This window comes from Aythya marila (assembly GCF_965140915.1).
Source record: "Aythya marila genome assembly, chromosome: 1".
Classification (NCBI taxonomy): domain Eukaryota; kingdom Metazoa; phylum Chordata; class Aves; order Anseriformes; family Anatidae; genus Aythya; species Aythya marila.
Window position 1 is genome coordinate 118,109,235 of NC_139042.1, and position 23,612 is coordinate 118,132,846.

The following is a 23,612-nucleotide window of genomic DNA, read 5'->3' on the forward strand; positions in this document are numbered from 1 at the left end:
AGTAGTCAAGAGTACTTTGCACTAGTAACCATCTGATATTTTGAAACTTTCTCTGAGTGTTGGTTTATCACTTTCTAATATCAGAACCAAGATTTGTTTATGCTGTTGGAATACTGTTGAGTGGATTTAAACTGGAAAAGCACAGCACAGTAAATATTAGAACTTTTCATTAAAGAAAATATCCAGAAACAACACTACTAGGACCACAAAATCAAGCACTCAAACTTGAGGGAACATCTGAATCAAGAGGTGCTTGATCAACATGAACACAGCCCTGCCACATGCAGGCATTCTGGGGCATCCTTTAATCATAGACCATCTTTAGATTTCTATAGAAGCATAGACTCAAAAAAATCATTAAATCATTTAGGTTGGAAAAGATCTCTAAGATCATCAAGTCCAACCAGTTCCTGACAGTCCACGGGAAGGAGATAGGGGTTCTGTGTGGAAGAAAGAATCCTCCCATGGCAATTACTTTCTTTTTGCTTCTTCCAAGAACAGCAGTTTTCAATCTGTCCCTGAAAGGCTTCCACAAAACAGTTTTCTTCTCACACTTTTGCAGGACTACAAGAATGACTGTCTTCTGAATACAAGAAAATGTACTTACATTGCATGAAAATTATAGCTTATTATTATCACTTGAACTACTGTTTCTATTGCTGCTGCTAAGGTGTACAGAAATGCATTGATCAAAAGCCACACGTGTCTGGAGGTAGACAATCCTCTTAAGGCCTCTATCCTTGAAGTCCAGTCCTTGCTGAAAAAGAGGCAGACAGCAGCCCTCTTTCCAGCAGAATTCCTGTCATCTGCATAGGCCCTCCTTTTCCTTTTCCTTCTTTTCTTTCTTTCTCTTTTTTCTTTCTTTCTCTTTTTTCTTTTTATTTCTTTTTCTTTCTCTTTTTTCTTTCTACTTCCTTTTCTTTTTCTTTCTCTTTTTTCTTTCTCCTTTTTTTCCTTTTTCTTTTTCCTTTTTCTTTTTTCTTTTTCTTTTTCTTCTTTCTCTTTTTCTCTCTTTCCTTTTCATTTTCCTTTTCTTCTCTCTTTCCTTTTCCTTTTCTTCTCTCTTTCTCTTTTTCTTTCTAGTTTTTCCTTTTCATTTTCCTTTCCCCTTCTCTTCCTTTTTTTTTCTTTTCCTTTTCCTTTAAGCTGCTTTTCTTTTTTCTTTTTAAGTTGTTATAGTACATCCACCATTTTTCATGTGACTTTCGTGTGAAAAAGTTGCCAAATAATTTAATGTTGACAACTTAATAATTTTACATCAGCTAACCAAGGTATTTATGGGGAGGACACATGCCTTGGTGCCAGTACACACAAATTCCAGACTATGGCTACAAGTCTGTATTTTCCTGCACTAGCTGCTTGTATCCAGTCATTAATGGCTTCTCTGTGAAATCACGAAAATAAATTTCTGATTGTTTTCTCTTTGTCATCTAGCTTTATCACAAAGCAATAGTAACACCAAGCTTTTGCATAGTGCTTTAGTCAGCAAGCCTTGTGGTCCTTTGGTAAGAGATCTGTGTCATTTGCTCTGAGACACAGAGGTACTTGAGGAATGAGGCAGTTGAACAATGAAGACAGCAATTCAGTGTTTTGCCTGATCATAAAGTTACACGGCATGGGTTGAGTTCAGTGGCTGATCTCACAGAGGCCAGGTTAAGTTGGGAGTTATACCAACAGCAGACAAGTCTAACAAAGTAAATGTGACCAGAAGTCACTCTACGTTCAAGGGGCTCTCACAAAGAGAGCCTTTCTTCTTCAAACCTGGAACATGAAAAAGGAATCCTACCTGCAGAGGGAGGGGAGCAAAGCTTTGGACTTCTGTTGAATCAACTCAACGTTTTTGTTTATTATGCCTTGACCTCAACCAGTACCACCCAATTCTTGAGCCATCTCTGCTGTCTCCATGTCTTGGGATAGATTCTAAAACTTCTTGGATTGTGACACCACAATGCGGTGGTGTCAGCTGTCACACTGAAAAGACTTTGTGGGTGTGTATTACCTAGCTGTTAGAGTACAGCTTCTCAGAACTGTCATACTTTCTCTTTCAAGACTGAAAGAAATAAAAGACCAACCTTTGGGCTGCAGAACCTGGAAATTCAGCGTAGCATCTTATGGAGAATAAAATTTGGAAAGTCCAAGAATTCACAGTTTCAACCTAAAACATTAGGTCAATGAGCATCAGGGAGCCTGTTACTGGAGAGAATGCTGCAAAACCATTAACCTGAAATATTTTTGGAGAACTTTCTGTTCAGCACAGTGTCTGCACGAATCTATATTTTGTCTTGAAGGAATGAGTGGAATTATTTGCTTTGTCTGCCTCTCAAGCCTTTTTTGGCCCACTAGAAGAAAGTGCTTGTTTTGTTTTGTTTTGTTTTTTATATTCTTATCAATAAATGCACAAGCTCCCCATTTCCTTTGCTGTCCATTCATGACCCTCCTTAGCACAGACAAAGGTCATCTCTGGGCACCTGGAAATTAACTATACTAATGGGAAAATGCATTCTGCTTTCTCACATATTTTCTGAAAACCGTTTTTAGAACACTGACATTGTTAGTCAACTAAGCACTGCATTTTATGAGGAAGACTGTTGGGATCATTTCCAGTACTGTTAAGAGCCATGTTTTCATGGATTTAGTGAGAAAGAAACATCAAAGTATTGGCTAGATTGTTTCATTTTTATTGGAGTTTTGGGGAAAAGTTAAAGCCATAGTGCTAGACTTACTGCAGCGCCCAATATCCCTGGATACATCTGATGCAGAAAGGGAAGCAGTGAATGGAAGCACATCAAGCTAACACTTAGAGTGTCCAGAAACTAGAGCCACTTCAGTGCTAAGCCCAGCAAGGATTAGTGATCTTTTTCTCGACTGGGAATGGTATCCAGGAGGCTTTCTACATGTCAGGAGCCATGAGAATTCAGAAGCTTTGTATCTATGCTCGATGTATCAGCACCTTCCCTTACTGACTGCCTGAGAGAGGCCTGAAGGTGATTGGGTGGCACTGAAGTGGGAAGAGGAACAGCAGGAGGTTCATCAGCAGGACCCTTCTGTGCCCTTTATGAAACAGCTTAAGAGAAGTTAGTGGCTAAATCCTTCAGTAATAGTCAGCATAGATCTAAGACTGACCAGGAACAGAGGCCAGAAGTAACCTTAAGTTGCAACCATTTTAACTAGTTATCTAGTTAGAAAGAAAGTTGATACCACAGGACTGGAGAGAACTAGACAGGTTTCAGTCCCTGAGACTTGAAGAAAAAATGTAACCAGAAGAGAAGACATCTTCAGAGGCTTACCAAGGGGAAACTGTTCCAAGACAACTAGGAAAATAAGGCAGAAATAATACTTTTTTTTCTTTTTTTTTTTTTTTTCCTTAAAGATGGAAGTATGTAAATATTACATTACTATATTTTCACTATTTGCTATCTATTACCCAAATGAGTAAGTTTTTCAAAATATCTAAAGGGCTGATAGATTTCTACTGTTGCCTGTGGGTAATACCTTCCATCTTTCCACATTGATCATGTAATTGTTGTAAACCTGCTGAGGAGTAAACGCCCAATGCAGAAATCCTCCTGATGCTTGGCATTTCACTTGTGTCTTGACAAAGCAAGTAGGTCGTAGGCCTGGAACACTACAAAATTAGAGGAATGCTGTATGACCCCTTTATCTTCTGCAGTGGGGTTAACAAGGCAAGGTTTAGCACATTTGCTGCTGCCATCAACAGCATTTATGCAGGTCTTTCTCTGCCTCAGTTTCTCCCTGGATAGCTGCCCGCCTAACTCTCAAGCTGTGCCCGCTCAGGCAGCGGGCAGCCTTCTCAAGTCCTGCAGAAAGCCAGGTCCAGCACCCCTGTGGGCCTCAGCCATCACCACCGTATGGCGCTCGCCTACCCACAACTCCCAAACCCCAACCCCATCACCTGCACAGTCCACAGCGCTGACTCCCACCCTGAAGCCATGCCCTTCAGAACAAAATTAATTTACTGAGTAAAGGGTCTAACTAGCAAATTTTTCACCACGTCTTCTTGCAATGCTTCTTTGACTGCCCTGCTGCAATTATGCGTACCAGAGCCAGACACTCCCCTGGGCAGGAGACCAGAGTAACTCCACCAATTTTACTGCAGCTCCTCCAGATTAACGTGAGAGCAGCAGACAGAAGAATGTTGCTCATCACTGTAACTACACAACTTATAGTTTACAACAGTAAAGAAAGGCATATTTTCTTTTTTTTTTCTTTGCAGAAAGCAGAATTAATGTCAATGTGAATTACAGATTTTTCTGTCCTCGTTTGCCATTTTTGCTATGATTTAATTCCAGTTTGATTTCTTGAAGTCTTGCAAACATTATTCTATGCTTAGTTTTACTCACCTACACACATCTTTTCTGCGTAACCCATTGGACATAAAGGCAACAGGTGAAACACAGGAAAGGGATATCAGTAGCTAATACAAATGGATAGCGTCCTTTCACTGTATTACCTTTCTTTTCTGTCACATAGATATGCAAGCTCTGCCAACCTTGATTCCCTCATATCCCCTTTCTGAAGTAAAATCGCACTCAGTTTGGCTCATACACAGGGCACGGACAGATGAGGTATGTGCAGTGGCTGCCTTTCTGGGTTATACTACTGACTAGAAGGGGTAATGAAATACCAGCCCTAACACCAAATCGATAAATAACAAATGAAGGCATCATCTGTAAAACGCTGACAATGAGTTTTGAAAATAAATTCTTAACTGAAATGTTTAAGAGTATTACAGATATGAAAAACCCTAAAATGTTCCAACAGCAGTTGAACAAACAGCCCAGTGGTATACACTGGGTATTTAAGAAGAACTGACCTAGCTTTTCTTGCCTTTTTGTTTCCAAAGAAAGTACTAGCAATGAAACTAGACTTTCAGCTCACAAAGAAGGTAACATTGGTTCTCCTTCTAAAAGTAATTCTCAGAGGGGTTCTGGTCCTAGCAATGCCTCAGTGCTGGGGCAATCCTATCACACAAAGTATCACCTTTTGCTCATTCAAGACTTGGATAACCAGTAAGAAAAGAAGAAAGCATTCCAGCTGGACCAAGACTTCTAATATCAGACACATCAGTCATTAGGGTGAATACCTGTGACTCCAGAGGCTATCATAAGAGTATTTTTTTCTTTAATTGGTAAGAATAACCCTCTCTCCAAAAGAAGACTTGTAGCCAATACATTTGTAGGGGAGTTTTGCAGGCTTCTCATATGATACAATCCTTGTCACTGATTTTTATGTCAAGGAGAGATGGAAGCAGGGAGAGGAACTCAGACAGGGGAGGAGCTGTAACATGCCATAGCAGGTGCTGCCTTTCCCCAGTTGATGAAACACAAATGCCGTGAATCACAGTACCATCGTGAAGAGATATGCTGAAGTTTTTTGGACAAAGCAAGCGTTAGAAACATGTTGCATTTGTGATCTTTTCATATCATTTTGCCCTTCTACCAATGTTGTAATAATTTAGCTTAAATAACTATTCTCTTTGCATAATGTTCGACATCTGAAAAGAATCATATTCTCCTCTCAAAATTAATCACACTAAGCCAAACTAGCCCTACTCTTTTAAACTTCCCTCCTAAGACAGGTTCCTCACTTCCCATTTGATTTATCATCCCTCTTCCACACATCTTTCAATATGAATTCATCTTCCTGGAGTGCAGATGGCTTCAGCTCTTCACTACTTACTCGTGTGGGCTTCTCCTACTGTCAGTGGTGGCAGTGAGGAGCTGGGGTCAATTTATCCTTTCCGAAGGGACAGGAAATAACTGGCATAAAAGATGGGAGGCCTCTGCCTCCCTCAACTGATGACAGAGAGGACCTAGAGAAGCATTTCACACTACACACGTCTGTCTGTCCTGCAGATGGCAACAGTGAGGTGATAGGACTTCCCTGTCACAGGATCTGCTCTACAGGGGAATGTTGTTGCTGCCATGATTTTTAGGCTTCCAGTTTTCAGGACAAGAATTTGCAGCCCCGAGTCACTTTTTAACCCAGTGAATGGTGAAAGTTACACATGCAGGAATACACGTAGAAAAGACAGAGTGCCGAGCAAGAGCTGCCTAAGCCACATAAACAGAAATGATCAAAAGAGAGGATCAGCTACAGTCCAGCCACTTACAAAATGATGTGAGAACAGCAGAAATCTCATGATTTTAGCTACGTGATCAATCCCTTTTGGCAACCGGAGTTGCTACTATTGTTTTCTTTAGGAAGACAAGATGCTGGACAAAGGCAAGAGCCGGCTTTGTCTCCTGTATCAGCACAAGGAGTGGAACATTGGCACAGAAAGAAGTCCCACCGCTCCAGGAGGTTTAAGCCCTTCTATCCCAAGGCTGCACTCTCACCCCCAAGGATCTAACTGCAATGTGGAAACCGCAATGCTGAATAAAGCCATGCAATACTGGCAAGGTCAGAAAGTGAGCAAATAGAGAGGACCTGGGTTTTATTTGAATTTTTTGCTTGTTCGTTTTTGTCTTGCTCCTGAACACAGGCACCCAGATTCCTGCTGTGTTTCAGACTAGGGACCTCAGTGCTTTCTTGAACTTCAGCCCTCAGCTCCTCACTCAGCAAAGGTCTGAGGGACGCACTCAGGCTTCCCTGGATTGTTGGGATTGCAACTTCATTCCTAAATATCTAATAAGGCTGCCAGATTTTTAGAGGCAGCCAGATTTTTAGAGGCAATGAACACATTTACAGCCTCTGGGGAATTGGGTGGAAATCCCGAGTTGTTCTACACCTCTTAAAAATCAGACCCCTGTTTATTTTGATGCTTATGTACAGATTTAAGTGTTTAACTTCAGGCTGCATACTTGAAAGCTCAGGCTTTAAAAATCCCATTTTATTCCTTTGCTTGGTGTTTTAAGGATCACCCATGCTCTGCTGGGCTGCCCACAATGTGCATTTTCCCCCTCCACTGCCAACACGCAGTGGGGTAGCAGCATGGCCTAAGTGCTGGTGTCTGGGGAAAGGCCAGGGGCAGTGGGGGCTCGAGGCAGCAACAGGAACAAGCTAGGAGGGACAACAGGCAACAAGCCTCTCCTGTGATTTGAGGGGGAGAAACAGTCTGTCTGGGGAGCCCTGGTATTTTTCCTTATGGAACATCTTCATCATGGAAATACAAATCTCCTGAGATGCAGCTGCAAGCCATGAGCCAGGCCCGTTGGCTCAACGATCCCCCATAAAATTTGTTTGTGTTTTTTTACTGGACTGCTTGATCCTGCCTGTGTTGGTTGGTCAAATGAAGAGAACAGGCTCAGACCTGGAGAGTGGCTGTGATGGGAGCTTGGCAAGACTCCCCACCACCATCACTGCTGCCCTGGCACTGACAGCTGTGCTAAGAGGGGGATGTGTTATCAGCTCACAGCAGCAGGGCCAAAGAATCAGTCTACACGAGCACCACTTCAGTGACTGGAAGAAGAGCTGGGCCACCTGGAACAGGCTAAAAATGTTGCCTATACTTCAGTTACATAACTGCATCCACTCACCTTGCAGATGTTCACGGTGGTAGAAAAACGGATGACCACCTTGCTCTGAACACAGAGGGCATTACTGGTCTCTAGAACATGTTTTGGCAAGAATTGCTTCTGACACTCTGACATTTTAAAGTAATGTTCTTCTTTTTTTTTTTTTTCCTTTTTTTTTTTTTTTTTCTCAATGAAACGTTCTGATCTGATAGTCTTCAGGAGCGAAGCTCTTTATTGAACACAGAGCATTTGCTGGGACGATACAGCCAGAAGCAACACAATCTTCTCCTATTTTATACTGAACAAAATGAAGAGGCTGCTCTACTAATGTAGACTGTACCCAAACACAAAGAAAAATACCATGTTCCCACCACTAAACCTGCTCCTGGAGCCCTTCAGGGTTCCCTCACTTTTACAACCTGTCCATAAGCAGTTACTTTAGCCTTATAAATATCCGATGATATTTATAAACTGATATACAGTATTACAAAAGATAATAACACTTTAAAATTCTGGATGATGCCTTATTGGCTTAGAGCCCCTCACTAGCCATCATGTCATTCCCTTTCAAGTACAACATTCACTACATAATGCTTGCTATTCAGAGCCACAACTCCCTTCCATTTTCCACATGCCTTCCATCCAGAGCACTTTCTGCATGGAGGAGAACACACAGCCCCAGCTTGGCACCAGCAATGACAAACTCCTCAGGAATCATGGGCTGTGGTAGTGAATGAATGAATTGACCTGTAAATTGACCCTGAGCAGACCTTTCAGATATAAAGACCATACATACGATTTAGCTAGCTGGCATCCAGGTAAGATTACAACTCTGTGGTGGACAAGAGATGTTCAAGCCACTGCCTACAGCTTTAAGGAACAGCAAACCAACTTGCAAGACCACTACACTGCCAAAGTCCCAAATATCCCCTTGCAGAGCCCGGTTCATGTAACAGGTCGGTCGGCTGTATTTTAATGAAGTTCTGCCTAGACTTCCTGGCCTAGTGAAATAACATTGCTTAAGCTCTCACAGCACTAGTTCGAAGAAAAAACCCAGACTGGACTATGTTATCATCTGTAATACTATAACACACATTTTTCTCTTTTGGCAGTTTCAGCAGCATTTGAAATTTTGCTGTAAAGTCCAAGGAAATCAGAATATGAGACCTTTGTTGAGAACTTTCCTCCTGACATATATGTTTCTCAAAAAAGTGCTGACCTGGAGCTCAGAGAATTGAGAAAATTGAAAATTACCCAGTGTAAAGGCACCGAGAGTTGTTTTTTTGTATTGGAAACCTGTGCAGGTTCAAGGAAATGTCAATGTAACAATGCAATAACTCTTCTGATGAAGCCCTACTGGTAATTGTTGATCTGTACTTCATCAGTGGTTTAAGAGCACCAATCCCCCCCCAGGCCTAACTTCTGAGTTGGAAATAACATAATTTTTTTGGTAAGCAATTTTGTCTCATAAAGGCCAGACATCATCATCTAAATCTTTGTTGTTATTTTGTTCTAGTGAGTTAAGTTTGGAAATTGAGCAATCAAATCACCAGTGCTCATGAGCTGTAATTTTCAGTTTTGTAAGGAAGATACATGAAATGGAAATTGGCAAAGTTGTGATTCCATTTCAGGGTGTCTGGTGAAAATATTTTGGATCAGTAACATATCTGAGAGAAGACTGGAGAATTGGCCAGACGTCCTGTATGAAACATGCCAGAAGAGCGAGGGCAGCATCCACTCAATTCAAATGCTTTTGAAGGTTTAGAAAAGTTTAATTACAGTGAACAGTATTCACTGGTTATGATGTATGGCTTATAGAACAGGGTCCTATAGGAAAGCTGAAATCATCCATTAATTGATAGCTCTATCCTGGGGATGTTTCCCCCTTCAACATAAACATTTGTCTTGAGCATTTTTTCAAAATTACAGTAGACTAGAAGCCTGCCAAATATTTAGTGGTTTTGTGAAGTTGTTTGGTATTCATGTCTACTACAATTCTACAAAAAAACACTTCTAAGAGCCATTGCTTTTACCATATGGCAATCTAGAGGGGCATGGGATAACAAACTTTAAAGATGCGATAAAGAAAAATGTGATTTGAGCTGCTTTTATAATTATTAAAAAAAAAAAAAAAAAGAAGAAGAAGAAGAAGAAGAAGCCTTTGCAGAAGCTGGATTCATGTCCTGCCAATGTTTATTACAATGTTTATCATTAGGACAGTGATTTTGCACATGTTCAGTCAATTCCAAAAGACAATGCTGTAATGTTTTCGGCTCTCAGGCTTCCCGCCTTCCTGAGAGTAGATCAGCGGCTGGCGGAAGCTCTCCCCTTCCCCACCCTTGTTTACATCCCCGCCAGCCCCACAGCATGACCGGGACAGCAGAACGCCAGAGCTTCAGGGCTCCTTGGTTCCCCTCCAGTCATGTCTCAAACAGAGACAAGGTCAGGTCAGGCCAGGCCTTTGAGGAGCGTGGGGAGAAGGTGGACAAGAGGCCTGTCCTGCATTTTGCCCTGTGATGTGATCAGGTGTAAACATGTCAATAACCATTTCTCCCTTCTCATTCAGCCATGTAAAGGTTAGGCACATCCTAGTGCACAGTCCCCAGCCCTGAGCTGCAATGACCCACCTTCTCTTTTAACCAAACAGGTGAATTGATTCACCTTACTGACAGACACCTAACTCACTGCTTTTGCTCTGCAACTTGCAAGCTGGTCAGAGCTGTAGTGCTGGTCACAGCTACCATTACATATAAAACAGCAGCCTTGATGCAATGCCAAGGACATGCTCCTCACCAGCTAGCATCTGTGGCTGGCTGGGCGTCACAGGTGTGCTGCACTCCCACACCTGCACACTTTGCTCTAAGAAACAGTTTCCTGCTATCCTGTGATGACTCCTTATTACCTTTTTATTTTATTTTATTAGGTGCCAGAAAGGTACATGGTGACAAGCTCAGCTGGTAGACTCTGGTAAAATAATTTATACCACTTGAGTGTAAAAGTTAAAATTAGAAGCATCAAGGACAAAACTGAATTTGTTTTAGACTGGAGCTGGGCTCTCAAATAAACTATTCTGTAATCCCAGTTCAGTTTCAAGAATGCCTGCCTGGGAAACCCTTCAGAACATCAGAGGACAGCACATAGTGCATGAAGGAGTTTGCCTGGAAAACATGGGGAAAGTCCCCAGAGACAGTGACATCTTAGGAAGATGTGCCAACCCATAGGAAGCAATACAATTCGGTACTATCAGCATGGTTTTGAATTCCCTCAAGAGCTCAAAGGAAGGTTTCTGTTACACAGCTCCCAAGCATCTCATTGGAGACTGTCAAGTGTCTTGACTTAGTATGGTCACAGATGAGCAAACTTGTTTCTTGCTACCTACTCTTCAAAAACCAGGTGCTAAGTTTTCAATGTGCATACACTATAAATGCTGTCATATGGAAAACACCCGTAAGCCTCTCATGCCAGGAATGAAGTGAGAACAGGCTTTGTCTATTTTTATCAAGAAGTGATGATATGTACAAGCAGCTTTTCTTTTCTATTTACAGGCCCGGCCTTTTGTTCTCACAGACTGTTTGGAAGGAATATGGAGAGAGGCCAGACTGCAGGACATACAACATCATTTCCTCCACTGTGTCTACTGTTGAGAGGCAAAGTATCAGCTACTTTCCAAAGAATCACTAACCAAAGAACTTCTAGTTCGCGTTCAGGTCTTAGTCATTTGTCCTTACTTAGCATTTATTTACTCACACATTCAGGCAGGAACGTGGGAGCGGCTGTAGACAACAACCTGTACGTTCACTGTCGGACATTTGGTGTTCAAGCTGGCAGGCAAAAAAAGAAAACCAACACTGACTTCTCTCAGTGCCAGACAGCTGCTCGCTGTGTTCCCTCTGTGCCTGACTTCAGCTTTTGATACATCATTGTTCAGCTTCTGCTGTGTCCTCTCCTCCTTAGCTCTGCCTCTCACCTCATTGCAAGAGCTGACATGACACATGGACTTCCAGCTTGCCTTGCAAAATGTAAGGGGTCAGTCAAGACCATCTTAGACTTCTGTGCCCAGTTCCTACTCTCTACGAAGAGGCACCACACTACCACTTCTCTCTGACACATGTAGATTAATAATTCAAACAACAGTATTTTCCACTTGCTAGGTATTCAGCTCATGCATTTATTTCTCCCTCATGTTGATTGCTGTTTTTTTCATCTAGCTAACTAGCTACAGTGCTATGGTTTCAACCATATGTAATTGCTCTTTCAAAATCCATTTCTGCCTTGGGATCTCAGCAACTTAATTCCCACAGGAATGATACACTGCAGAACTACTGGTGAATCAACTGCTTTAGAGCTAGGCCACAAGCAAAGGGTTTTCATTGACACCTAAACATGTTTCATCATTTACTAACAGCCAGCTCTGTGCAGGATCCTAGGAGCCTAGCAGGATCCTGAAGTCTGATGCAGTTCGTTATGCTGGATGCCCAATTCATATTTCATGAGAGATTATTCTTGAAGGCACACAGTCAAACCTAGATTCAGAAATCCTAACACCCTCTTGAGCTTTATTTCCTTCCACAAACAAAAGAAATATTTGCTGTCTGTCAGATGCCCTTATTTGAGAGAACTTTTATTAGTATTTATGTTGGTGCAAGTCCACGTCCTTTACTAGGAATAGGATTAGTTATGCAGCAAGCTTCCCCACTGGAGGTGTTCCAATATCTGGAGCAATATGCCTTAGCTATTATAAATGATAGCAGTGACACCAGCTGCATCACATACATAGGATAAAAAGTCCAAATGATAAAATTTAGAAAGACTACTTCTCCGTATCCTGATCATTGCACTTCAGATAACACAGGCTATTAAATTAGATGTAAGGGGATTTAAAGAAGCAATTGCCACCAGCAGGAAGACATGCAAAGCCAAGAGAGTAATCTAATATGGATGCAACTGGACTATCATAAGGTATTCTTAACTCAGGGCTTCATGACAGGCATATAGCTAAGATTTTTCACCGAAAGAACAATGAAACCTCATTTTGCATTTGTAATGACTTGCAAGACTTTGGAATGCAAGCTCCTCTGACAGTTCTCTAAAGATTTACTCATTTTTCGCACATGAATCAGATCTCCTTTAATTCCTACCTGGTGCTGAGTATTTTCTTCTGTTACTGAAGATGGAGGAAATTCAGGATATTCTTCAAGTCCAAGGGCCATTCAGCACCTCTCAAGAGCAGCACCTCTGTCAACACAAGAACAGTCATAGGTTATCCTTTAGAAAACACATATTCTAGGAAATGTTTGATCAGACAGCTTCTATGCATGCCTTAAATCAGAAACAGATGTATCAGGATCTTTTTACTTATGAATTTTGATCTTTTATGTCTATTAACATCTTAAAGCTTAAGCTCTCCCTAGTCTTGCCACAGAGCCAACTATGTTTTTTTCCTTTCCACAAACTCTAGCCCAGGGTTCATCTTAAAGTTGTGAATATGTTCATCTCTTCCTGAATTGAACCACAGAGAAGGATCATCATCAATTAGAGGATTCTGTCTACTGTTGCATTTATTTCTGGATCTGGCACTTCCACATTATAGATGAAGCTTTAAGCAACAACCTTCTTCTGTCAGCGCTCTTTAAAATAACTGCAGATGTAGGCTATTTCCCAGAAAAGACACTGACATTTTATGGGTGCACCCTTGTATGTACATTTGCAGTGCTGCCAATAAAACTCCAACCATTACAGATCTGAAAATGTTTCATGTATTACTGAGAACATGACTGCACAAAGAAAGAGGTACATTGGATTTTTTATTCTTTTTAAACACAGATGTTTGCCTTTTCATGTATTTTCTGCCTTATACACCTCTAATAAAATTTCCTTCCCACTTCTTGTAATACTGCTGACAATAAATCAGTTTCCTAGGCCATGTGGAATGGAGGGGGAATCTGTCATTCTGAATTCTTTGAACATCATTTCATGTTTTCAGATAGCCAGTACCACAAGGAATAAAGTCAGATGATTTGTTACAACTGGATAATATTGACGTACCCAAAGGAAGTGTATGTTCAGTCATCGTTACTGGAATTGGGCATCTGTATAGATTTCAGAATATGTATTTGGCGGGGGGCGAGGAGGGTGATGGGATTAGGGGGAGGGCTTGTTAGCAGTTCTAAATTACACACACTTGGTAAGGGCAGTTATATCTCAAGTTAGCTAACCGATACTAAGCTTATTAGAACTGGATTTTGGCAGCTGTGTTTTGTTCTTAACAAAATCTCAGCTGTTATATTTTGCTTCTTCTATGACAAAATTAAAAAGCCTATCGCAGTTTTGGCTGTGGACTTTTAGCCTATAAGAAAGGGAAAAACTATTCTCTTTCCAAATTTTCCCTCAAACAAAACATTAATTAATGCCTTAGAAGCATGGAAAAATATTTTAAAAGTCAATGTCAGACATTAACAATGCATGCTACATGTACATCACTAATATATGTGTAGGTGCTCACATCTAAAAATAACCCCAAAGGCCACCAACGAAAATATAAATGGGGGTTACTAATAAACCTCTCATTGCTCAAATACACTGTAAATAAACCTCTATTCAACAAGGCTGCAATTACAACAGTCTTCTGAAAACTGTCTCCCAAGTTTAACTTGTGCTAGATGTTATTGCCATACTGTATGATTTACTATTCGGATTCCAGAGTTTTTTTCATCTTCTCATCCAGCTGGAATGCTTCAAATGACACCCAGCCACTGTACATCACCCCAGATTCTCTATTTTCAGAAGTACATCTGCTGTACAGAGAACCTGAAGGGATACATCCAGCAATGTAGCTATTTCTGTATAAACATGCTTAAGGAGTACTTAATTACTGAGTTTTTTGTTATCAGCATAATATTCACAGAGCTGCCTGAAGCTTCAACTGCAGTAGTCATGCTGGGGCTTCTGCGTGCCTTCATAGAGAAGGAGCTGCAGGTGTGTGCTGGCTCCCAGTCAGAGCCTCACCTGTGGGATGCTGTGTTTGCCAGTCCTGGCTGAGCTCTTCTCTAATGCTCCAGATTCCTTTTTAATGTTATTATTTAAGGGAGAGATGGGATTTTCATATACAGCTTTTTCCCTGTGTCACAAAGACACTGCTGGATGTCTGTACTTTGGAAGCTATCAGGCAAGTCTTGTCAAGCATGTTGTGGAAGAGCTCCATGAGGTTTGTATTTCACACTAACTCTCCCCTGCAACCGTTACCCTATGGTTAGATAGTCCAGTACTGAGCAAAAACAATTGCGATAGTGGCAGCACAGCCCGGCTTGCTATTTCTGTGTATGGCAGAGTTGCCTCTCCCACTCTGTTCCCTTCCCATCTGTCCCAGGGGCTGGGACCAGCTCTCTGCTTTCTGCCCTTACAGTCTTACATCACTCAACAAGAAGTGATGGCTGGGCTGCGCATGTCTAGACCCTACAGTAAGAGGGCTGATGTTTAAATTGCCTGAGATTGGAGACGCTGAGTCTGCTGATGCATCTGACCTCGGCACAGCTTTGAAGAGGGAGTCCTGATCATCTTCACGAGGACAAAAGGCTAAGAGAAAGGCTGGAAAGCCAAGAGGGTTCAAAATTTTAATGTTGAGCTTTTGGTTTGCATGTGTCAAGTTTGTGCGCTCAAAAAAATGGAACTTAGTCAGTGGGCTCCAGTACAGTTGTTTTGGTATACATGTAGAAATGAAGTTTGGTGAATTAATAAGAATCTGGATATTTTGACTCTTCTGAGACAAGATTTGGGACACAAAGCTGTTCACTTCAGTAGGTTAATATAAAATCAGCTTACACCTCAGCTTCAGTCCCTTCACAGTACCAAAACTAGTTTCCATCAAAAACTTAACAAAATTACAATGTCAGTGTCCACATGGACACCAAGGAAATAACAAATATTTGGTAACAGCTTTCCTGGCTATCATTCCTCTAGACCACCCCTGTTTCCCTTCATTTCCCTTTCCTCACCTCAATCAATGACTAACCAACTAGTTATCTGTGATGACTGAATTGAGCTAATTCTTAGATTGGTACAAAAAATGCTTGAAATGAGATTTGTTCCTTCTGCTTCGGTGACTGAAAACTGGTCTTGAAATTTTGGTATATAATTGACCTCAGCAAGGCACAAAACAGATCCTACGCTGATGGGAACAATCCTGGTCTCTTGGGAAAGGAATGTATGAGACTGGAGTGCCCTTTTATCTCATAACTGTGTTTTCCTTAGACAGAGTAGGAAAATACTAAATGAAAGAGGTTATGGCATAAATACTGATTCCACAAGGCAAAAATAGAAAACAAAATTGATAAGAATAAACATAATGAATGAATGTGATGAAAAGTGACTACAGACCAGAAAGAAAGAGATCAAGAAGAAAGACCAGATGAAACCAGTAATTTGAAAAGGATCTGGATGTTATGGAAAACAAATCAGTGGAATATCAAGAGGAAAAATAAGCAAAAAAGAGATGCCTTTGAGAACTGCAGGCTGCAGGAAAGAAAGCTATGAACAGGATTGTAGGCAGGAGTTAATAACAAAGATTAGAAAACGAAGTATGTATTTGAATTGGCACAAACAAGAGAAAATGACTACAAATATGGCAAAAATATTTAATGCCCTGTAAAATAGTTATATGCTTTCTGCATATAACAGACTGGCTGGTATTAAAATATTTTTCTAGCTCCAGACTTCACTTGACATTAAGAATTCTTGGAAAGGTAGGCTACAGCCCTGCTTTTTCTGCCCCAGGCCTTTTCAGAAGATGCAAGCACGTACATGCTGCTGCTTCTGAGCAACTCATGTGGCTGCCTCACTTTGAACAGCCCACTAAGCACGTGTCTTTCATATCAACCTAGACTATAGAAAATACTGCATGCATTACTATACATAGTCCTAGATGAGCTGTCTGACCAAACACCGAGCGTACCAGCCCGCTACAATTGCTCCAGTAAATTATGGCACTGGCGAATACCTGATGATGAGTTCTCCATATGGAACATGATCGAAACAAGAACCATGACCCAGAGGACACTCTCCTAGTGGAAACTCTTAGCTGTTCCTATGCAGTCAAAAGTATTTTAAGACCGTTCTGTGATTCAATTTCATTATAAATATGCAATGCTTGGAACATATATTTTATCCTCAAAAAACCCCTAAGACCCCTGTTGAAAGTATCCTTCTCATTTAACAGATAAGAAACCAGGTGAAAATAACAGTATGCAACTGAAGTTAGTGAGAAGAATTAATGATAGGGTCAAGGGCAAATATCAAAGTTCCCTTCAGCCTTGACTAAAATATAGTGACTTGGGTTTTTTGTATGTGCTCCAGTTCTTTGTGTTGGCAGTCCTCTTGAAAAATGTCCTTAGAATACTGTGATAGAAGTCAGGAGTTTCTGGTTTAGTTTTGGTTTTGGTTGTGTTTTATGGCTTTGAATACAATGCCTGTACTCCAAAAGCTTTTTGCTTGTTACTTTGGTACAGTCAGAACCCAGGGTTTGGCATGATGTCTGGTTACATGAGCTCCTCACATAGGAGCACATAGGGAGGGGGAACTTTCCAATCCTTCACTGAAGCATATGATGTCTTACGTTTCCCTGACAGGTAAGCCATGATCCAGTCTTGCCCTGAGTTATATGGCAGCCAGTTTTCTCAGGGCAGGCCTGAAAGATGTGCTCTCACTCACTGTACTTACTCATGGTGAATCATTACGAGAGAGAGCTTGAGGGGTGGTTTGTTTGTGGGTTGTTTTTTGTTGTTGGTTTGCTTTTTGACGTGCACTGCATAATGGAAAAAAAATCCATAGTCCCCAGAAGTGACATGGATGTAGTTAGCCATGACTTTGTAATGAGGCTTTTACCTCTAACAACAAAAGTTGTGTTAAATTTATGAGAAGAGAATTCACTCATTTGCTAATAAAATGCCACCCAAGACAGCCAGAAAATCCTTGTCATGTTGTTGGCACAGCAGATACAAGGGGCCGCAAAGCAAAGGTCCTTCCTTGCCTTTGACACAACACCAAGAACCATGAGACAAGGTTTGCAAAAGTGATCAGCAACTGACAATCAATTTTTTCCATGTTGTAGGCACCTATCTTCCAATGGACACAGCCTTTAAGCTAGACACCGAAGGCAGATGGTCTTACTGCTCTGAGCATCCAACCTGAAGTAGTGCATACTGCCTGAAAATCGTCTGCCTGGTTTCTAATCCCCCACCCTCCTTAGCATTATCGTACTACTCAGCATAAGAGTACAGCACCCAAAATCACAAGTATCTGGAGAATCTTAGTCTCAGCGTATTCCTTCTTTCCTACCTATAAATGCTACATATAATATATATATATATATATATATATATACATATATATATATATATATTGTTGTTGTTCAGTGGATACCCCATGGTCCAGATAACTCTGACTGTGTGTAGAAATGCAAGATGGAAAAACAGCAGCTCCCAGGCAGCCTTACTGATATATATTGCTGACCAACAAAATGTAAAGCAAGTCTCTGATCATTTGCCAGGGTCACATCTGGGTGCAGAGAATGCAGTAAGATCACAGAGAGAGATTTTATCTTGTTCCTATTACCTGAATGGATTATGACATATGTTTTACATTGAATAGGAAAATTGACTTATATAAAATAAAAGTTTAAACAATGTTTATTTCTTAAGCCATGCTTTCCTAAGGTTTGTTCAGATTCAGAGAGGTATGTCTTACTTTCCTTTTCAAGCCTTCCTACTTGCTGCCTGGGTTTATCAAAATATGTTCCTAGGGGGCTGAGGATAGGTTCACTGTTTTTAGCTTTTTCTGTCTCTCTCAAACTATCAAGGGATATCACTAAGAGCAAAGAAGCCAGTTAGTTCTGAGACCTTACAGATTAGGAAAAGCAACAATGAGAAAACAGTGTTTAAATAGGAAAAAACAGATGAAATCTGATTAGGAAAGGCTCATACGTATGAAATGCCTTTTGGTTACTTGCTCAGCATTATTTCAAAATTATCTAAGGATGTACGGACTCTTCCTAAAGGTAAACATTGCACAGACATGGGAGCACTATTTCTCTTTGTCTGTATGCCAGACAAAGACATGTTTCTGGCCCCAAAGCTGCCAAACTGGCCTAGTGAAAGCTCAGTATACTGCCAGGTGGCTTCATGTGGACTCCATAGCCTCACACCAATTCCAGTCACAAAACACTCCCGTGGCAAAAGCCATTATCGTATTGGGAATGCTGACAATTCCTCTGGTAACCTCAATGGTGAAGCCAGAAAGTCATTCAACATCTTCACCATTGATTTCTCTCTTAGCAAGTCAGGTTTGGGACACATGGAGTGCTTTATAATGCAGGTTTGCCTGTGCAAGCATACACTGTCTGCTGCTATAATACAAGCCCCACAAGAAATAAGAACATCTCCTGTAGTTAGTTCTTTGTGACTAACGCGCGTTGAGAAGGGGTTGCCTACACCAGTGGAGTAAGGAGGGCTCCATATGCACCCAGGCATCCTTGCATGGAGCCACAACAAGGCTCACAAAACTATTCTTTGCGCTCATGCTTTAGGTTTTGTTTTCCTTTTGGAACTTAACTCATTTTTATTAAGTTGCTCAATAAAATTTAATGGGATTGGAGTTTCAAGCTGTGCTGAAGAGTTTACAATGTACAAAAAACTGGCACTGAGAGTAAAAATGACAAACTCATTAAAGTATTTAGACATTGTACTGATGTAGCCGCTTTCATTCAAGAATTTCAAAAACACATTCTGATCATTAATCATCACTCCCAGATGCCATGTATAAAAAGTATTATTGAACCAAACACAGATGAGACATAGCATGATGCTAATTGACTTGGCTGAGCTCATTTGGGACTTAATCTAAATATTCTGTTCAAATACATGGGTATTGCTGTTGCCTTTAAATGGATCCAGAGGATTGACCGCAGCTCTGGAACAGAATCTAAGCAGCCGGTTCTGGTCGCCGCACCTGGCCTGCTCCCAGAATGAACAATGGGAATGGGCATTGAGGGTCTGTGCTGAAAAACGGCTTTTGCTGTGTAAATTTATGGATTTGAAGGATCACATTTGCCATGTGCACATGCACATTTTTCTTTGGTTCTTTCGTCTCCATATATCACTCTGGTAGTAACCCCCTAATCCAGATACCTTCAACCTGTTTGCAACCTGACAAAGTTAAAAGCAGTTGACACCTGCCTATGACAACACAACTCAGCCTGGAGCCCCAGTAATGGTGCAGACTAAAACAAAGAGATTCCACCTGCCTCTAAGTCTGGGCTGAGTCTGCATTTCTAGTACTTAACAACTATTTTTCTGTGTCTGAATCACAGAATCACAGAATGGTTTGGATTGGAAGGGACTTCAAAGATCATTGAATTCCAACCCCATGCCATGGCAGGGACACCAGCCCAGGCTGCCCAAAACCCCATCCAACCTGGCTGTGAACACCTCCAGGGATGGGGCATCCACAGCTTCTCTGGGCAACATGTACCAGTATTTCTCTGCCCTCATAAGAAAAAATTTCTTCCTCATACCTCATCTAACTCTTCCCTCTTTTAGTTTAAAGCCATTACCCCTTGTCCTGTCATTACACTCTCTGACAGAGTCCCTCCCTATCTTTCCTGTAGCCCCCTCCCTCCCCGCCCCCTTTAAGCACTAGAAGGCCACTGTAAGGTCTCCCTGGAGCCTTCTCTTCTCCAGGCTGAACAACCCCAATTCCTTCAGCCTTTCTTCACAGGAGAGGTGCTCCAGCCCTCTAATCATCCTCATAGACCTCCTCTGGACTTGCTCCAACAGCTCCATGTCCTTCTTGTGCTGGGGGCCCCAGAGCTGAACGCAGTGCTCCAGGTGGTGTCTCATGAGAGCAGAGCAGAGGGGGAGAATCAATCACTTCGCTCGCCCTGCTGGCCATGCTGATTTTGGTGCAGCCTAGAGTAAGGTTGGCTTGATGAAGGTTGACATAACACCACTGATGTGAAGTAAAAACTGAAAGCCATTTTGAATACCATGTTTCAGAGCACTACACTAGAGCAAAACAGTGAGTCGCTTGTGATGGGCCATTCGTTCCAGGTCGGAGGAAGGTGGAGGCAGGTCTTTTGGTAGTATAGCTGACATCCCACTTTCTGGGTGGTATGTTACTGAGGTTCCTGTAGTTGTCATGTGCTGATCCCTGCTGCTGACAGGGATGCAACAAGCTAGCAGATGACAGGTTAGATCCGGTAATGTGGCTGTAGTGCTTCAGGTGCAAGCAGGTCTTCCTGCACAGACCCACAACAAACCTTCTAGGAAGACTATCCTTTAAGCTCACGCTTTTAGATTTTGTTTACTTTTCTGTACATAAATCATTTTTATTAAGCTGCTTAATGGCCCTCAGGCATGTGGCACCTATACATCCAAATGTTTACTGTCAGACTAGTTCTTGGTAAAGCTGTTATGCTCCAGGAAGGCATAGTCCGAGGAGTACTACAGCAGCAGCTAAGCACAGTCTGGCAGGGAAGCACAGACTGCAAGGCAAGCCCACAGGTACCACATTGTCTGGTCACACACTGCTGCAGGTTCTTCCCGTGTCAAAGGTTCCTAGAGCAGGCATACATTCTTCGCACAGATGTTGTGTATTTTGATTTCTATCCTGTATAAATGCTCAATATAAAGTCAAGAAACCATGTATGTACATTACCCAAATTCTTACAGAACTTTTCACTCCTTGGAAGAAAATAAAAACAAACAAAAAAAAATACCCACTGTTTGAAATCCTGACTTTAAAGTTTTGTTTGTTTGCTTTTTACCTTCTCTCCCCTTTCTTGGTGACTTCTGTTGGAGTGAGGAAAAATAGCTAGTTTTAAGACATCAAGATTTTATGTTAACCTGCCATACAAGGTGTAGAGCATGTAAATGTTGTTCTGCAGGACTCTTTCAGAAGCTGCTAATTGCAATAATGTCACTGTTTAAGATTTGGTTGATGCTTACAGATTGCCCATAGCAAAAATCCATGGGAAACTTGTACAAGAAGAATGGCTGCTGGTACAGCATTGCTCCTTTCAAAACATAAATGGGAGCCAATAGGTTGATGGGATCTGTTCTTGACTTAAGACAAGTTTATTATTCTAAACTGCTTTTGAGAATTTCCCTGGGTTTCAGCTGGTAAAAATAGCAAGCTCTGCAAAGACACAACATAAGAATTACAATAAATATCCTTTTTAAAAATCATTGGTCTTATTGTTCCTTCACAAGTTTAAAACCTGAAAAGAAATTTGCTTAGGGCCATGGTATCATTCACATTAATATCCAAGGCATTAACTAAATAACTGTGTTTGTATGTTTATAAGTAATTTAGCCTGAGTCTCAGAAAGCAACTCCTAACTTCAGAGGGGTTCAGGAAAAAGTGGTTATGAAGTTATTGCCAAATACTCACATGTAACAAATGTCCTTCTGTGTTAGAAATGTATTAAGTAACAAGCAAGACCCTTCTATTTTGGAAACTTTGAAATTTTCATCTAGATATCAGTTCCTAATAGGTTATTACAGATGATGTTTGGACTCATGACATGTGCTTGTGCCATCAGAAACAGGCCTCTAAAATAAATGCAGTACCTTGAGTTGAACTTCACAGGCAAACTGGGCTCTCTTCAAAGTGCAAAGAAAGTTCTGCTGTTGTTTTCACAGCCTCTCACACCAAACTTCACATGAAATATTGGTGGGTCCACAAGGGTCCTATAGGAGAGAGATTCATAAACCTTAATCATATCATGTACTAATGACTGCTGTGTATGGTAAAGGTGTTAGGTGATGATGATCCTGCAGTGAGATACTCTTCTCCATTACTACAGGTTATTTTGCCAATCAGATAACATCTGCCTAGCTCCTACACCAAAACATACAAGTCCTGTCAAGGCTTTTATGCAGCAGAATGATTAGGAGTCAAGGGCAGAAAAGCAAATTATAATCTGAAGAAAAATAGGCTTGGGAGAAAGCATAGCTAATGTGCTATGTCATACGCAGAATCCAGCTGTATGACATCTTCCAAATGTGATTGCCATGCCATTTCTGCACACCAAGAAATAATTGCTAAATGGATACAATGGGGCAAAGAAAGGGCAGATGGATCTACTGCTGTGCAGGTCAGCAACCAAAGAATAAAGCAGCATATTACACATGCAAGAGACATGGATGTAGTTCTTGCTTTTTAGCAGGAGGAACAAGGGCAACTCCCTGTTCTGCTTCCCTGACAGTAGTTACTGACTGTTGTTCTCTGTAGATTGTTTTGGTGTCTAGATGAGACACCCAAGAGGAGCTCCAAAGAGAATTTTTCTTTGATATTTCTCTGTCTTCTCATATATTACACAACTTTGTGACTGATGTAATGGAACAAGCATAGGACAGGCAAATGCTAACAGCTCCACCATGCCATAACGCACAAAGAGTCCACATCTACAAGTAGAGTCAAGTATTGTGGCCCATGACCAGCCAGAAGCCAAGCACAAGCAAATGAGAGATGAGTACGGTTTTGAATAAGACAAGCACACAACCCTAGTGAGGACAAAGATGGTTATCATACTGCAGGGCTGGGATTAAAACATGAGATAGGAAGGCCTGGCTCAAGATTATGGTCACTGAGCAGAACCTATGCCAGAGAAATCAAAAGTGTTAAAATTCTTTACATAACATGGGAAGTCAACCCAAACATTTGGAAGATCTAAAATACTTTTCCATATGAGCTCCTGAAACACCACAAATTGATAGGCAAAACCTCTCACAACTGCCCATGATATCAGTGGTTGATTAAAAGCTTCCTGATAAGCTGGTGATTTAATAGCACTCACAAACCTCTCTGTAATTATTCACCTGGCAAGGCCTTATGTTCACGCAAAAGCAAAGAAGGTTCGGTGTGCTATTATTAAGCAAGAAAACAGAAGAAACCATCAGGATTCAAAGATGGATTTGGCCCTAGGTGTGTATGGCAAACAGTAAGGAGAACAGCAGAAAGAGGAGGCAAGCAGTGTGGCAAAGCACCAGCTTTTTGACTGGGGTTTGCCAGGAGGACAGGCATGGAGGAACAGGCCAAGTAACTGTTTTTGTTCAAATACGGTCCAATGAACTTAATTTGTGT

General features: G+C 41.3%; 1 long non-coding RNA gene across 1 annotated transcript in view; it reads right to left on the reverse strand.

Moving 5' to 3' along the window:
* Nucleotides 1-22,205, reverse strand: part of LOC309891872 — a 71,380-nt gene extending 49,175 nt beyond the window's left edge. Inside the window, exons 1-2 of the long non-coding RNA XR_014319562.1 lie at nucleotides 22,097-22,205; nucleotides 12,617-12,713 (exon numbers count right to left, since the gene is read on the reverse strand). This is a non-coding gene — a long non-coding RNA (uncharacterized lncRNA). The remainder of the gene's footprint in view (nucleotides 1-12,616; nucleotides 12,714-22,096) is intronic.
* Nucleotides 22,206-23,612: the final 1,407 nt, after the last annotated feature.